This window comes from Eufriesea mexicana, unplaced genomic scaffold (assembly GCF_001483705.2).
Source record: "Eufriesea mexicana isolate 0111107269 unplaced genomic scaffold, ASM148370v2 scaffold172, whole genome shotgun sequence".
Lineage (NCBI taxonomy): Eukaryota > Metazoa > Arthropoda > Insecta > Hymenoptera > Apidae > Eufriesea > Eufriesea mexicana.
The window spans coordinates 112,852-129,360 of record NW_016908330.1 but is presented as its reverse complement, the minus strand read 5'-3'; positions in this window follow the sequence as shown (position 1 = coordinate 129,360).

The following is a 16,509-nucleotide window of genomic DNA, read 5'->3' as shown; positions in this document are numbered from 1 at the left end:
GAGATGTAAAACGAAACGCATTAGCGGATGATTTCCGATGCAAAAACACGACCTGCGTGCGAATAACAGGTGGAATATGGAACAATAGGTTGAAAGGAAGATGGCGGTGAACCGGAGGGGTGGCGGAAACCCTGGCGTCCGTTCGGGCGATACGAAATTTCGGTTCTGTGTCCGCGAACAATGCATGCAAATTCGCCGAATAATCCGACGGTGAATCGTTGGTCGCGGTTTCCTGGCCGCGTTTGCGGTGTGCACGGGATCGACACCCTTTGTTCCAGTGAACGGCCGAGAGAAAAGCGACGATCTACAAAGGATTCTTGCGTAATAACACGCCAGGCAGCGCGAGTTGGCGGCCAGTTACGTATGGTCGTCCGTGTCATCAACAGGTTTATCAACAGGTGAAAATACCGATACAAACGCGGTCGATGAGTGACGAAAAGCGTAAGCTCGGACGGTGTCGTTCTCGTGTAACGCGTGACAGGTGCAGCTTGGGAAATTTTCAACTACGTTGCGCGGTGAATCGATAAAGCCACTTATGCTGGAGCACAGCGCGACACCATCGCTGTAATCGGTTTCTCGATCGTTGCGGAGGTGCGATCGTGACATTTTGGAATCCTGCGAGCGGGAATGTTGCCGGGATGTGGGATAGAAAGGATTCGCCGAAAGGGGTAGTTGCTAATTGGATGCTGTACGAGTCTGGTGAAATGACTGTCAGCAGAGTAGAGGAGCAAGAGGGATAGAATTTGCTCACCCTGTTTGATTGCACCTTTGATGGTCTCGAAGTTTCTACTTTTAGGACCCTTGGAGCATATTCTAACGTGGTAGTTACGACAAGTTACGTCGAGGATCTTTTTCTCTTATGTTAAACATAAACTTGACAGGTGTAGCTTGGCACTATTTAACTTGGCCCTACGTCTACACCAGTGCTTTGCCGTTCTGTTACATTTGGTCCAGTGTAATCTTCGCTCTCTTTGTCACACGATGCGATATATTGACTGTCAGATCCTCTACTCAGTGGAGCAAAAGGGATAGGTTGAGAATTTTTTTCTCTTATGTTAAACATTTGACACTGTTTAACTTGGTCCTACGTCTACATCAGTGCCTTGTCGTTCTGTTACATTTGGTCCAGTGTAATTTTCACTCTCTTCGTTACACGATACAATATAACCCTATTCGCTCCAGTCGATAACGAAAATTCGTGTGAATTATATTTACGATTGGATTAGAGCAAGTGGACCTATTAGCCTGTAATGACCAACGTTGAAATCCTTGAGAATAGATGGATTTCTATTTGAAGGAGGTTAGAGGACTTTCTCGCAAGTCCTCGATGAGCCCTCGACCTCCCATAAATACAAGTTCCTATGCTACCTAAGTAACCCCATCTAAGTCGGGATTTACTAGAAGGCCTTACTGACGAGTCCACTAGTAGTAGGCCCAGGACGAAATGCATCCCTTCTTTGTGTCTTTCTACCTGCTGCATGTCATAGCACCACGACCAAGGGAATATCAATCAATAGCCCCTAACCGTAGGAATCCATACAGTTATTATCACAATGCCATAAGGGATACACTATGATCAATGAAAACCCATGTTCCTTTCTGACCACCAAGCTATCTAACTATTGATATAATACAGTACTGTGGAGCTCTCTGGTACTGCTGGCATGTGAAAAATAGCTTTCAACTGATGAAAACACTTTGGCTTTCCTCGTCAGACTTACCATTGACCTGTATTCCCTGTCACGCATGCATAGCTAGAGGTCCTCGCGAATCTAGTCTTTTACTCCTATGGACTCCTATTTTCCCTAACTAAATTACTACAATAATGAGCACAGGAATGAGATAACTAAGTTCAGACTAACTTTCCACAGAATTATACATAGATCAAGGAATTGGAGGATTCTATATTGACACGAAACTGATCTACGTAACTCCTCGAGATCATTAGTCCTGCAGACTATACTCGACTCTGGAAACAGTAACTGCACTAAACCGAGGAATACGTGATACGATCGTTGAAAGATCCAAAGGTACAAAGATCTGGGGTTCGCTGGTCTAGTCCTGGATCACTCAGAAGTCCCTTGATCCCGACTTCTTGACTACGAGAACACGAGATGGTCGTGGAACTATCCAAGGGCTGGAAGACCTCGACTCTCCGGGGACTCGAGGAATTTCGAACTATTCAAGGGTCATCCGTACCTTTCTAACCCTGGAACCGTGCTAGCTGCTTCGGCATATTCAAAGCTCCGGAGATCTCCAACTTCTTAGCCCAAAGGGTCGGAGTTTGTTCCGAAGCACTTATAAGTTCCAGGAGCATTAACGAATATTCCTTACTTCGGAATTTATACGCCGATGTGAAAGCATGTTATAAATGGAGAGAGACGGTTCATAAACAATTTCTTCTCTTCGAAATAATTTAATGACTTTGAACGGGACTTACGCTGGCGTGCAGTGGATTATTAAATACGCCTACGTTATTTCGCAGCAATATGCTGCGAGTTGTTAACGACTATCCGATCAAAGTGAAAATTCCAATTATGACGATAATTGTTTTATTCATCCTAGCGCATAATCACGTTCGAGGATTATCCGTGATTAATGTTGTAGCGGAACATTCGTATGGTTTATAAATTCGTGTTCCCGTCTATTGAAGTAATTTACTTTGTGGAATCGGCAAGTTGTGCTCCATTTTGTTACTTCTGTGCATTTGTCACCGTTCTGGTCGTTCCTCCTTCTTCCAGTCTAAATAATTATGCGAATAAAATTCTGGAAATTAAAACGCGTTAAATCACGACTAAAATATCGCAGAGTAAACGAGATATTTCCTCAGTGTTTGATTTTTGCGAAATAAATATTCGTTCCTTCGTCTGCTCCTCGGAGAAATTGAGAATTGCGTTATTTATTCTGCTTACTTTTTCATGGCCACTCGAAGAGGTAGAAGAAAGTTGCGGCAATTATGTTTGAATAATCGTGCAAATTGACCGGCATGGCCAAGAGAAACTCTACTGAAATAAGAAGAACGTATGTCCTGGGCGAGGTAAAAAAATTCGCAAGAAAGGGCAAGAAGCTGGTACGTTTCCATGTTAAAAGAGAAACCCAGCGTAAAAACCGCGGCGAGGAAAAAGAGGAAACTTCGGCACGCGACGAACAAAGGATAATTTATAAAAGTCGTATGTAAAAAACGCACCGTGGCCGAATGACAAAGCTTTGTTGGCAAGTTCCTTGCTTTTTTCCCGCCACTTTTGCTCCTTTTTCCGTTCGTTTCCTCCTTTTTCCGCTACTTTCGGACTATAGCAGACTGAAACTGCTCGAAAACTGCGAGCGAGAAGACAAAGGAGTAGTGTCATTAATCGAAAAAGTTTTTCACAGGATTTTATCTGTTTTTCTTGAAAATAGGGGCTATTTGCCTGTCACGCGTATAAGAATCTTCTTTGGAAAATTCCTCGATCGCATGGAAATGCCTCTTTCAAGCAGGTGGTTGGAAAACTTTTAAATAGAATTAAAATTAACATTTCATTTCCATTTTAACTTTTTAAATGTTCCACTAAATTCTGATTTTGCTCACGTTTTAGCTTCGAGTTTTGACAATCCATTGAAAAAGATTGGGCTATCGTGATTCCTATTGTCACCTGTTGTCTCGCCATCAAATTGACAGTCTGAATATGTTCATTTTCCAATTCTTCGACCATTATTCCAAGCTGTATGTATTTCGTAATGCAAGTAAAAATTGGCCAGTTCATTTCCACACGCTTACATAAGAAATTTAGCACAGCTTTATCGATCGTAATTCGCTGTGCAACTCTTAACCTTCAAGAAGTGACCACTATTTTCATGGCACTAGTGGTAACGTGACGTCAAATTGACTCTCTATCAATAGTGGTAACGTGACATGAAATTGACTTCGTATCTCTAGAAGTGACACGAGGTTAATTTGACGTATCCTTAGATACCTAGACCTTGTAAGTATACTACTAGGTGCTTAGGTCTCACCACTAACGATACAGAGTCAATTTAACGTCAAGTCACCTTTATTGATATGGAGTCAATCCGACTTCGAGTCACCATTATTGATAGGGTGTCAATTTGACTTCAAGTCACTAGTATTGTAGTAATACGGTGTCAATCTGACGTACATTTCCACTAACATTAGGACTCCATTTAACGTATGTCAACACTCTAAGTTTAATCGTCCCTAAATGTTTCAAAAAGGCATCCAAACATGTCTACCTCACACGCTAGACATTATACCTGTTTAAACCTCGTAATTATATAATGATCTTTGACACTAGACTAGGTCTTCCATGACATCGCTACTCTTCTATGTCAAATATCTGTCATTCTAGCCCAATAATCCTTTACGCTTTAAGCTCCATAATTCCTGTAGTACCCCGATTTATACAGACCTGCACAGACCTCTACAGCTTGTAAGTGCACAGAGAGCAAAGCTGACGCGAGGATTGAAAAAATTAGCGAATTAAGGGTGAGAAGGAGAGTCTGTCAATTTGTCCTACGTCTCTGTTCTATAGTTAATGGTGTCCAAGTGTTCCAAAATGACATCCAAACATGTCTACCTCACACGTTAGACATTATACCTGTTTAAACCTTGTAATTATACCACGATCTTAAACACTAGACTAGGTCTTCCATCACATCGCTACTCTTCTATGCCAAACACCTGTCATTCTAGCATAATAATCCTCTACTCGCTCTCCACTCGCTTTAACACGTTGAGTGCTACGTCAGTCCCTAGGAACTGACAGTAAACTTTTCGCGTGGACGGTGTGGATTCTAGGGACTGACAGCGAATTTTTCGTTTGATCATCATCGGTGCGTAAGACTGGCATTGTCAAGGGTTAAATTATCAATGACAATTAATATATTGTAAAAATTTAATTCCTTCTGCTAAAGTAAATCTTTACGCTTCCGTGGCTTTTTTCGACTGATCGTTTCTTGGTGATCGCCTTTTGCCTTTCTGGCATTCCCCACCCCATTATCTTCTGTTTATAATTTGTGTATTTGTGCATTGGCTGTATCATTCTCACAGTCCAAACGACAAAGTGAAACAAAGTAATCTTCTGCTCATACCCTTCGGTATACTTGAGCGCTCGGCATCGAGTGCTCACTAGCTGCCGCCTGAGCGGAAAGTATAGCAAAATCGGCGCCGCACTCAACGTGTTAAACTCCATCATTCCCATAGCACCCCGATTTATACAGACCTGCACAGACCTCTACAGCTTGTAAGTGCACAGAGAGCAAAGCTGACGCGAGGATCGAAGGGATCAGCGAATTAAGGATGAGAATAAGGGTCTGCCCAGTTACTCGTTCACCTGAGTTCTTCCACTCACTCTTTCGTGAGTGCAGTACTTGGTCCAATGTCGCATGCCTCATAAACGGCTGCCGATTCTGCGGTTACTCGCGCGGTGCACCTTTTTAATCGACTTTTTTAATCGACCGTGCCGAGACGACGGCCATCAATTGGCAAGGAGGCAGAGAACGCTCAGAGGAAGCGCGCGCGGGAGCAGAAGGAAGGGACGCGCGAAGAGTAATTGGGGACGAGTCGCAAACGGTCACCGACACAATTCCGACGGAGCAATTAAAAGCTCGAACGAGTAGCGATGGTTACTCTTAGGCCGCCGATGGGTCGTTGAATTAATGCGGCCTGCGCACGCGAGCTGCATGAGGAACGGTTCGATCGCGTCGATTTAAAATTAGGGCTATTAATACCACTCGCTCCGCGATGACTACGGTGCAGATGATCGAACGTGATGATTTGTCACTGGCTCTAATTTATGCAAGTTTCAGCCGTTCTTCTTCTGTTTCTATCTTCTTCGATGCTTGAAATTGCAATTGCGAATTGTAATAAGCTTTCGATTAGGCTGTTGTCTATCGAAGGGTATCGTCTTCGAGGGAATATTACGGGGATGACAGAAAAATAAATTGGATTCTTCGAAGAGGATTCACTTTATACAGATGATGCTAAGAGAAACGAGTCCTTTGGGCAGGAAGAATCTCAAAGAGACAGGAGTATGGGACAACCATAAAATAATTTTTGTTTCTTATGTAAAAAAGGAATCATGTCAAAGGATACTCATATTCCTTATGATTTATGAAACGTAACTAGGAATGGTAAGGATATGCAAAAAGTTATTTATAACTTCATTAAAAATTCATCATTTGACAGATTCGAAATTTCCTCCAGAATCCCCCAGGATTTAAAATCCTTAAAACCATTAAATTTAAGTCATGCCATGAAATTTAATAAGAATAAATCCTGAGAAAATGGTACTCATCCAATCACAAGGCTAATTGCACTAGGTCAGTGCATAAGAGCACTAAGTCTATGCATGACAATTTCAAAGATTCTACAAATTAAAATAACTAGTAATTACAACCCTAGCAGCTAAATGGAACATAGTGTGGAAATAGAAATGGTACTTTTATAAACGCTAGTACGAGAAGAATGACGCGAAAACGAGTGGTAAAAATCTCGTTCCGTGACCGGATACAGTTTAACGAACAATCATCTACGAGTCGTCTTGAAAATTTCCGTTTTCCTGAAAAACGAGTAAGGGGAAAAAGAAGCGGAAGTGGAGGGACGTGGCGTCGATCGCATCGATGAAATCCATAACGCGCGATATTACCGCATCGACCGTCGTCGCCGTCAATCCGTAAGTAACGACTTTTGTGTTCGGATTCGAACGTTATTTCCGAAAATCAACGAGGTCGTTCCGTGCCGTTCTCGAAGAATTGAATCGATCATGGTAACTCGGGGGAAGAAAAAGGCCGCGGATATTGGATTTTCTTGCGAACTGAGCCGAAGCGCTCGCACGAAAAATGCACTCGTCGTGTGTACCGACATTTTCACTTTGATTGACTTGCAATTTAGCGTACACATTTAATCGTTGAACAACGACTAACGGAGAATAAACTAATGGAAATTCCAAAGACGTCGAATATTAAATTTTCTACAATTTTATATTCTTCTTCGCCATTTAATTTCAAATTTTCTTCCAATCTTTGCGATAATTTCGTAATTTCTCTTTTATTTCTTTATTTAGATCTTCAGTGTACTAGTCTCACTGATGTGGACTTTTTACACGATTTATATTTTGTTAATCGTTCGTTCTTTTCTTCTTCCTATACTCATTCGCAATTATTATCCTCGCTTCCAATTTTTCATCGTAAATAATTATATAGTCAATGTATTTTTCCTCTCGATCTCGTTTCACTTTCTCCCTGAATTTTAATATATTCAAAATTCGTTAGATAAATATGCTTAACGGTAATTACGAAAAGCAGTAATGGAAACAACGAAATTTTTCATGAAAATTCGAAGGATCAAATACATATAGCTGCCATTTTGTTAATTTTCAGAAAAATTGAAATGTTCGAACGTCACTGCCTAGGAAATATGTTATAGTTTCAAGTCCTTTTCGATTTTTGTATATCACTAACTCCATTTGGCTAGGATCCTGCACACCAAAAGACCATATTTGAAAAGATTACTTCAAAATGATGAAGTCACAGAGTTAAATACAGGACTTATTTTAAAAAATTTAATATCGTTTTACATAGCTTATAATACGTCGAAAAAGGTCACAAATATTTATATTAATCAAGCAATTACTTTTTCTCCGGTGTTCCTTTAAAGTATCGCTAATTTTTGAGGGTGTCAAATTGCCCTGTTTCCCTAAAAATCCCTAGAATAGGGTTTAAGGATCCTATCTCTAGAAGCTAATATAATATTTCACATTTTTCATCGATAATATTTCACAGAAATGCATTTCGCACTTGACACCTGTATTTCAATCGATTATCCAAGCCCGAGCCACTTTTTACCTTTTCATTACATCCAAAAGTCAACATGCACTGACAGATCTGGATACGTGGAATATAAATCGTCCTAGGTACCGTCACATGCAAGCTCTGTTATTTTCGAAAATCGAAGGCTTGGATTCGTATGTACATATAAACCAATTAACAGATGAACGTGCGATGGCACGCCTCCTAATTCTGACAATTGTTCTGCTTGCTGGCAGAGCCCACGGATTACACACGCCTGGTATAGTGTTAATGGAAAGCTGAGTTATGTAAACGAGCCGTGACCGTGCATCAATCGAGCATCCATGATAGCAGGTTGATCGATATTCCAAATATTTCTAACATATCGTTACCCGTTAATCGAAATCTTCTCGTCGCGTCATTTACGTCACTCGTCGCTGACAAACGGCGATACCTCGTCTTGAATTTAATGAAATAGCAAAACAATCGCAGAAACTTGAATTTTGGTAATTCGCGAAGCGAGAAAGAGGATTTCCAATGGCGCAATTTGGCTAGAATGTTTTAGACACCCTGTATGCTTCGTGTGCTGACTGCAAACAATTAAACTTTTCAATTAGCATAACTTTCGTGGAACTTGGGGAGTTTCGTTGAATTAAATCTGGGATTAACTATCGCGAACTGTGTAGTGAAAAGAGGAATTGTGTGCATATATAGTTCGTGGTAAATAGAATATATTTATACGTAATTAACTCTTGCCGAGCAAACGTTTTTTCGGTACTCTAATCGAGCAAACCAGAGGTCGTGCTTTGCTGAATATTTTTTGGTAAATAGTAAATAATACATTTTTTGGCGAATAATAAATTTTAAAAAGAGTCTGAAAAAATTCGTGTAGCATCTTCAGATATTCCAAATTAATATTAGGATGAAAATTTTGTCAAATATTTCGTTTCAGTATGTCCTGCTTAAAAATAAGTAGCTTGAAATTGATCGGATACGAACCACCCTAATTTGCATATTAGGGATTTAACGAATGAACGTTAATTATGGTATTAACAATGTTAACGGTACTAACTAAATGTTTTTCCATTTATGAAAAAGGAAAAATATAATTAGCAGCAAATTTTTAACGAATGAGGATAGAAAATGGTACCTGAAAAATGTAGGTATATGGCGTAATAGAGAGTCAAGTATGAAGTTACGTTAGAAATTCCATTCCTGTTTCTACCATTGTTTTGATCACCATATCGCTTACATTCGATTTACAATAATTGCAATCGCAATTTCAGCTCGTATCACGCATAACTGAAATTACTTTGCGCACGAATTACAGTAATTAACGGTGTTTCCAGCGCAGCGGAACAGTAGGTGTTTAGTCACAACGGAAATGTGCAAAGTTTCTATTTATGGTCGCCAGCTTTCGTGGTCAGCTTAATCAGTCGCGAATAACCTTGCTCTTTCTCTCGATAAACATCTTTTCCAGTCTCCACGTCTTTTCGTTAATTATCGGTAACGAATAACAAATAAATTCTAGAGCTGTTTAAATTGCGAAATTAGAAAATAATCGTAAATTGGTATTTAAATTGGTATTTATTGGTAATAAATAAATTGGTATTTGTCACGTTCTATTTCTACCAATTCGTGAAATATCGAAACACGACAGGTACCACTTTCAGCAGAGATATATTGAAACGAATATTAAACAATAAAAATATATTGCGTTTCTTTAATTTTACCATATATATAAAATATATGTAAAATTACATTGGAAGCACGAGTATCTTTATTTGTTTGAAATTGTCGTCGTTATGAAGATACGCGTGTTTCATTTTATTTTTGAAAGATATTTTCAAAGCAAAATTTTCTTCATAACGATTTCGAATTTTAACAGTAGACTGTTTTATATATGAAATAATTAATATTGCCCGGGGAAAATTAATATTCCTGTTAAATCGGTTTAAAAGTACTTCTAAAAGTATCACTTAGACACGCTCACGAATCCATCTTTCATCTTCTATTTATTACGACTATTACTTTCATTTCCTGAGAATCGTATTACGCTCACTTTTAGCTTCAGCTTGGCTCGCTGTCTGCATTTAGCTCAACCAAGAATCTATTTACTGTCTCCAATTTGCTATGCATATTATCTCTACTTCGCCTTACGGTTAATTACATATTCATTTCTTCCGCAAACATTGCAAGTAACAGACTTTTCGTATTTCTTAAATTTGTATTTCGAAAATTGGAAATAACCTCTATATTACAGGAATCCTTTTTATTTGTTATTTTATTTATTTCCGAATTTGTGCTATTTTTATTCTTCGATAAATATATTTCATTTCTTCATACGATTGATTATTTTCCTGGGTTTGTTGTCAGGCAGAAGTAAATTTTGCATCACGTCATAAATCGATTAGAAATTAAAAATTTTTCGAGTAGAAGTAGACAGAGAGTACAAATTGACAAGGGTAGTTTTCGATATGTAATTCTTAATTGGTATAACAGTTTAGTATTACATTAATGAATGACTGCATAGATTTTTCTGGGTTTATTGTCAGATAGAAGTAAATTTTGGATCACGTCATAAATCGATTAGAAATTAAAAATTTTTCGATTAGAAGAAGATAGAGAGTACAAATTGACAAGGGAATAGGAGGGTGCTAAATGAATACATCTGCACACGCAGTTTGGCAAACGGGAAACATACGTTGGTCTAGACTAGAGTCCTTTCCTGTAGATGTCAATAGATACTTAACGTAATTTATGGCCTCGGTAGTCAAGAAGAAGTCCCAATGGAATGGAAAGCCACCCCATTTCCTCCCTTTTCATACATGTGACCTTTCAGGACCTCTTTGCCAGAGGTAATGGCCCACACTGATGAATAATTCTTGAATTGCCTCGTAACACTCTTCTGCCATATATTTATCAAAATTTCGATATCTCTATTCACGCGAAATCTTCTAAAAATATTTTTAACCCTTTGCACTCGACGATTTTTTCTAAAGACTTTTTGCCATATAATCGATGATATTTTTAAAACGGTAAATAAAAAATCATATGTGCATTCCACACATTTTTTGGGTAATTTTAAATTTGATATATTCATTAACATCGATCTTTAGAATCTGATTAAATCAAGCGACTGAGGGTCGTCTCTCGAGTGCAAAGGGTTAATAATCTCTCGACTCGATAACACCTTTTTTCAATTTGGAGATTAAAGTTTCTCTTGAAAAACGCGAAAGAGGTTCAGAATGAAAATTTCAGCATATCTACGAATTTTGATTACGCATAATATAGGTGTATTACTCTTTTTTAAATAATTTATGTAAATAATGCAAAGCATCACAGACACTTGCACAGGCACCTATCAGATCACTAGTCACTAAAACAATTTATTCAAGAAATAAAGCTTGCGTTGCAAAAGATTCGTGCAATATTAAATTATATTTGGAATCTGATATCACACAACGAAAATAAATTTTCACGTGGCCAATTAATCCTCCGGTCAACCTTACATCGAACTATCCTCGTACCACTTCCAGGATGCGATCACCCACGAACATCTTTCTTCGATAGCAGCCACAACAGCGTTAGAATTTACCCCGTTTCACATAAATCTTTATAATCCACTCACTCGAATTTTATCTCGCAGACCATCCCGGGTCTCTTCCAATTTCCGTAAGAATTATTTCACGCTCGCGCCCGTTCAGACTCTGTGGGGCATCTATAAATCTCCATTCCAAGGTGAAAAGGGAAAACAAGACACAGCCACTGAGAGGGCGAGTGGAAGAGGGATGGGGAACAATTGACGGTCGTAAAGCAGCTGTTTTGACTTTGTATAAATTACGTCACACGTGCGTGACCAATACGTGCGACTGGAAACTGCGAACAGGGGCACGTGCCCCGCGGCAGGATATTACCCCCTGCACGAATCTTCGACATCCGATCCATCCTCCAGGACACCCATAACCTCTTCACGATACGATTTCAAGCGTTTCTTCAACTATATTTGCCAATATAGGAGCTGAAATTGGAGGATCCTTTTTTATTTCGCGAATTATAGTCTTATTAGATTTCGGCGTGGCAGTTAAAGGGTTAACACTTTACTGACCGGCAATTTTACACAGAAACTGTCATGTCACCGGCTATTATTTTCTAATCCAATCCTCGAAATCACTTTCACACGCAATATTCTCTATCGCCCTGGGTTTCATAAATTGAAATAGATAATGACGAGTTAACTCATCACCAGTCAGAAATGTGTTAAGATTGTGGGGGTCCTCCCCCTACGGTCGTTAATGTTGGGCAGGCGCAGGTATCCTCGTTGTGGTGGTGGAGTAGCTGGAAGGAACGCTAGGAAAAGGAAGGGATGCGTTTCGTCCTGGGCCTGCTAGCGGACTCATCAGTAAGGCTTTCTTCTAGCAGGCCCTGCCTTAGATTAAGATACTATTGGAAGGACGGGAAGTTATATACATGTGGGATTGGAATAAGAACGGCCCTGGAAGAATGGCAGGTGTGTCTGGACCCAGAACGAAAGAGACCGCGCGCAAGAGGATCGATTTCAATGAATGTTTAGGTTAGAGCGAAAGATTAGATATGCGTGCAGAGTGTTTGAAATACCGCGCCCTCCGAGGTTGCGTAGGAAAGAAGTATGATTGCGAAGGAAAGCCTGGGTATGGAAAAGAACAGAGTGAATGCTTAAATAAGTGTGCCAGGGCGCCAGGTCTAACAAGTAAGAGTCGAGCGTACCCGTAGCGGGTCTCTGGTTTCGTAGCCAATAAGTATAAGTTTATTGTACTTTAAGAAGTAGTAAAACAACGTTACTTTAGCTAATCCACCCACCCCGATCCTACATACAGTGACTCACGAAAATATTCAGACATCAGGGTCTGCCTGAATTAATCAGATCGTATCGCAGATACTAATAAATGGATCTTGTTCAGTATTTTTTCTAGTGAGAAGACATTTATCGTATCACACTCATAAAATGGGGTATCATTTTGTTTATAATTTATTATAACAAATCCATACAAATTTATTAGATAAAACATATGTCTATGTTTACTTGAATAAATGTCTTATCACTAGAAGAAGTAGTGAACAGGATCCATTTATTAGTATCTGCGATACGATCCGATTAATTCAGATATACCCTGGTGTCCGAATATTTTCGCGAGTCACTGTATATAGGATTTAGCGGTTTTCCGAGGACTTGCGAGAAAGTCCTCGAAGTTGGAATCCATCTAGTGAGAATGATGGTCGCTACAAGATAAATAAATAAATAAATCAATAAATCTAGGATTATCATACGTATTTCACGTGCTGAAAGTAGGAAGTCTAGCCGTTCGAATATCTTCGTTAGCCACTGTAAATATTCACAGACGAGGCATAGTTCGTGGACAGGACCCAACATAAACATTACGGTCAGGCTCGTGATTAACATTCGTCTTTCTGTTTCAGTTACGTGTTATTCCCCGTCGCGTTCGCACGGAATGGCTGGAAGTGTGACCGACCTTGTTGATTATGGCACGCGTCACCGGGACGTAAATCGTAGGGCGAGTTTATCCCATCTACCGCAACTTCCGCAATAATATTTCGAGGGGCCACGATCGATTTATATCTCTTCTGAATGTCGCTTACCGTTCGATAAGCTCAAGGAGGAACCACCGTTCTCGATATTTACGAGGGGATAACTGGTCGAGTGGTTTTGCAGCCGTTAAGCCGCGAATCGACAATTCGAGCACTCTTATCTCGCCGTGTGCGTTCAGCGTTTCCGGTTATTACGCGTGTGCGTGTGTGCGAGATCTGCATCATCTGAGTAAAACGTTTGCGGACGAGGTAAAAGAAAAATTGATATTTTGTATTATAGTATGGATAATGCGAGTAGATTATTTAGGGTATTTTTGGGGGAGTGGGTGGGAGAATATGGTGAAGAGTGTGAAGGGATTTGACATTTTTCTTGGGGAGGAAAGTGGAGTCTCGAATTGGGATGCATACGTAGTTTCTTCGACTTTGTAAATCGACATGAATTTATAAGAATGGTAATATTGTCTGTATCTATAAACTCCGAAATTTTATATTTATTTTTATAATCTGTAGATACTGTAGTATCGCAGGATTTCCACCTCGTGTATAGGTGACTTTAGCTTAGAAAGTCACCGAGGGTTCGAGGACCAGGTTGGTCGGAAAAACTCCGGCGATGCGTCAGGCCCTTAGCATGACCATATTTTGTCATGTTGGGGGAGGCTTTTGGGGAAGATATAAGAGAAGGCAGAAGTGGTTAGTGAGCAGTGATTGGAAGAGAGTGATGTAGAGAGAAGTCTGTAAAACAGTTGTGTAGAGAGAGAGTTATTAAGAAGAGTTATTAGTTGTTAGTTGTTTAGTTGTATTTTAGTTGTGAGCCATTAGTTTTTGTAGCGTCCTACGGTATCGAATCTCTTCGATTTCCAAGAACGCTTATCACGCGCCAAATTAATATTACGTGACTAGTTGTAATAATAAGGATCCAGAATGTGTGTGGTCAAAAGAGAGTGTTTATTTACAGAAAAGTGTAGAATAGTTATAATGTAGACGTTAACGGAGTATCGTTTCGAACACGCGTTTGTATGTGTAATTACGATGCTTTAAGGATCGGTGCCGAAGACGAACTGACTTCTCGCTTTTTCTCTATGTCCTGTCTCGTCGTGTTCGGTCCAGTGTTTTCTCTAGTTTAGTTCTGATTGGGTAAAATAGATGTTGGTGGAAAGGTAAAGAGTTTTAATTGGACAGAGGGTGTGACATAAGGACCTTTGGCTAAGGAGTAGGAAACTGTCAAGGAGCCGATTTCTGATGGTCAATGACGTGATTTGTAACTGCCGTCCGTCCGTCGCTTGTTGGGTCTGTCACAAGCGGGTCCCATCTATCGCGTCTGGCACTAGTAAAATTCCTAATTTTGCTTTACCTTTGTGAGCTTAATCCGCTAGAACGGCGTTGAGGCACATCGAACCTCCGGAATTGCAGTCGCATTATAAAATATAAAATAAACCGTTAGGTCTGTTAAAAGTGTAAGCCTTAATTATAAAATCATATTCTAAACACGCTCTCCGGGATGGAACAGTTGTAACTGGCTGAGTTGTCATTGTGTTGTTGAGTTGAGTTGTAGTCTTAAGTTGTAGTTGATATGGATTCGTATGCTCAATCGTCACCCATATATTGCTAATTCTTTATTATTATTTACCACCCAAGTCTCTGCAATACTTTGTTAGAATTATCCGTGTTAACCCTTTCCCGTTACAGAAAAATAGCAATTCGAAGACTTCCTGTCTAAAATGGTAAAATAGAAATCGTATGCAAATTAAGACGTAGAATTATTCTACTTGCACATTCCACGCATCATTGCGTTATCTTCAATTTCATATATTAATTAACATCCTTCAGAATTTGATTAAATGGCGACTGAGGGTCGTCTCTTGAGTGCAAAGGGTTAAGTCTTGAGAAATTGAGTTAGTTTAGATTTTTGCAGAAAGTTTGGATAAATAAAGAGAACAATAAGAAGAGATAATAAAGAACGAAGATCGATAAAGTTCAGGATAATCCTATATAGGGTAAATATAGAAATATTTAAATTAATCGTACACGTTAGGAAATTTATATCGATCGGTACAATTATTTTCCACGAAGTTAATAAATTTCGAATTTCGTAATACTAGGAAAAATTGCGTAGGGAATAAATAGGAATAAATAGGAAGAAAATAGTAAATCGTTACCCTTGCCAAAGAGACTAATTATCTCGTGTTATTTATAAACAGAAGAATTAATCAGTGTAAATGGAAGATGAAACGTTACGTTTCTCTTTTTTCCCGAGATTCCTCGTTGTCAGTTGCTCCCACTCGTAATTAATTTGGTGTCTGTTCGAACGACAATCGATTTACGCGTCAATGAACGCTCTCGTGGCGTTCATCTGTGGTCATGCAATTGCTTCAGCCATTACTTCTCTTGTACCGTGAACCGCAAATTGGAGCGAAAAGCAGGAGGAATGTGTAGAACCTTCGATATTGTCATGAAAATGAAAAAGGATTACGGCGACATTAATAACCAAAATTATCCTGCTCAAAAACCACGCTCCAAATTTAAAAATTTATTCCGAACAAGAAGGATCTCTGTAAAATGCAATAAAATAAAAATAAAATAGAAGAGCAGAATAGCGAAAACTGAAAGTAGAATAACACGCTAAAAGGGCAGCCACGAATGTCAACTGGAAATCCTGCGAAACCAAAGACAAAGCCAAAAACGGGTACACGAAAACAGAGCAAACAATGGCTCCTAAAAATCCATAATCCTTCGACAATTCCCTACGCCTGACTCACTTAAACAAAAATCAACATTTGCTCTCCCATTCCCGGAAACAAGCCAAACATTCCAGCAATTTTATTCCGCCAGCCCCCGAATCAGAATAATGAATGTCATCATCGATTCTCGAGCAACGAGAAGAACCTAACATCCGACTTACTTGTTTCCTTCCCACTTATGCTCCTTCGAATGCTCGTAGTCAAACGAAAGGAAAAAGAGAAGGGAAAAGGGACGAAAACGAAAACGAATTACCCTTTTTCCACCCCGCTTTAGTCAACAGCCGCGTTTGCATGGCTGCGCGTAACGTTTGGTCCGTGAATGGCAAATATTGACAGACGTTCCGAACAGAGCAAGGAAAGAAACAACGAGGTGGGCAGAGATTCACAGGCAGAAAGGCACACA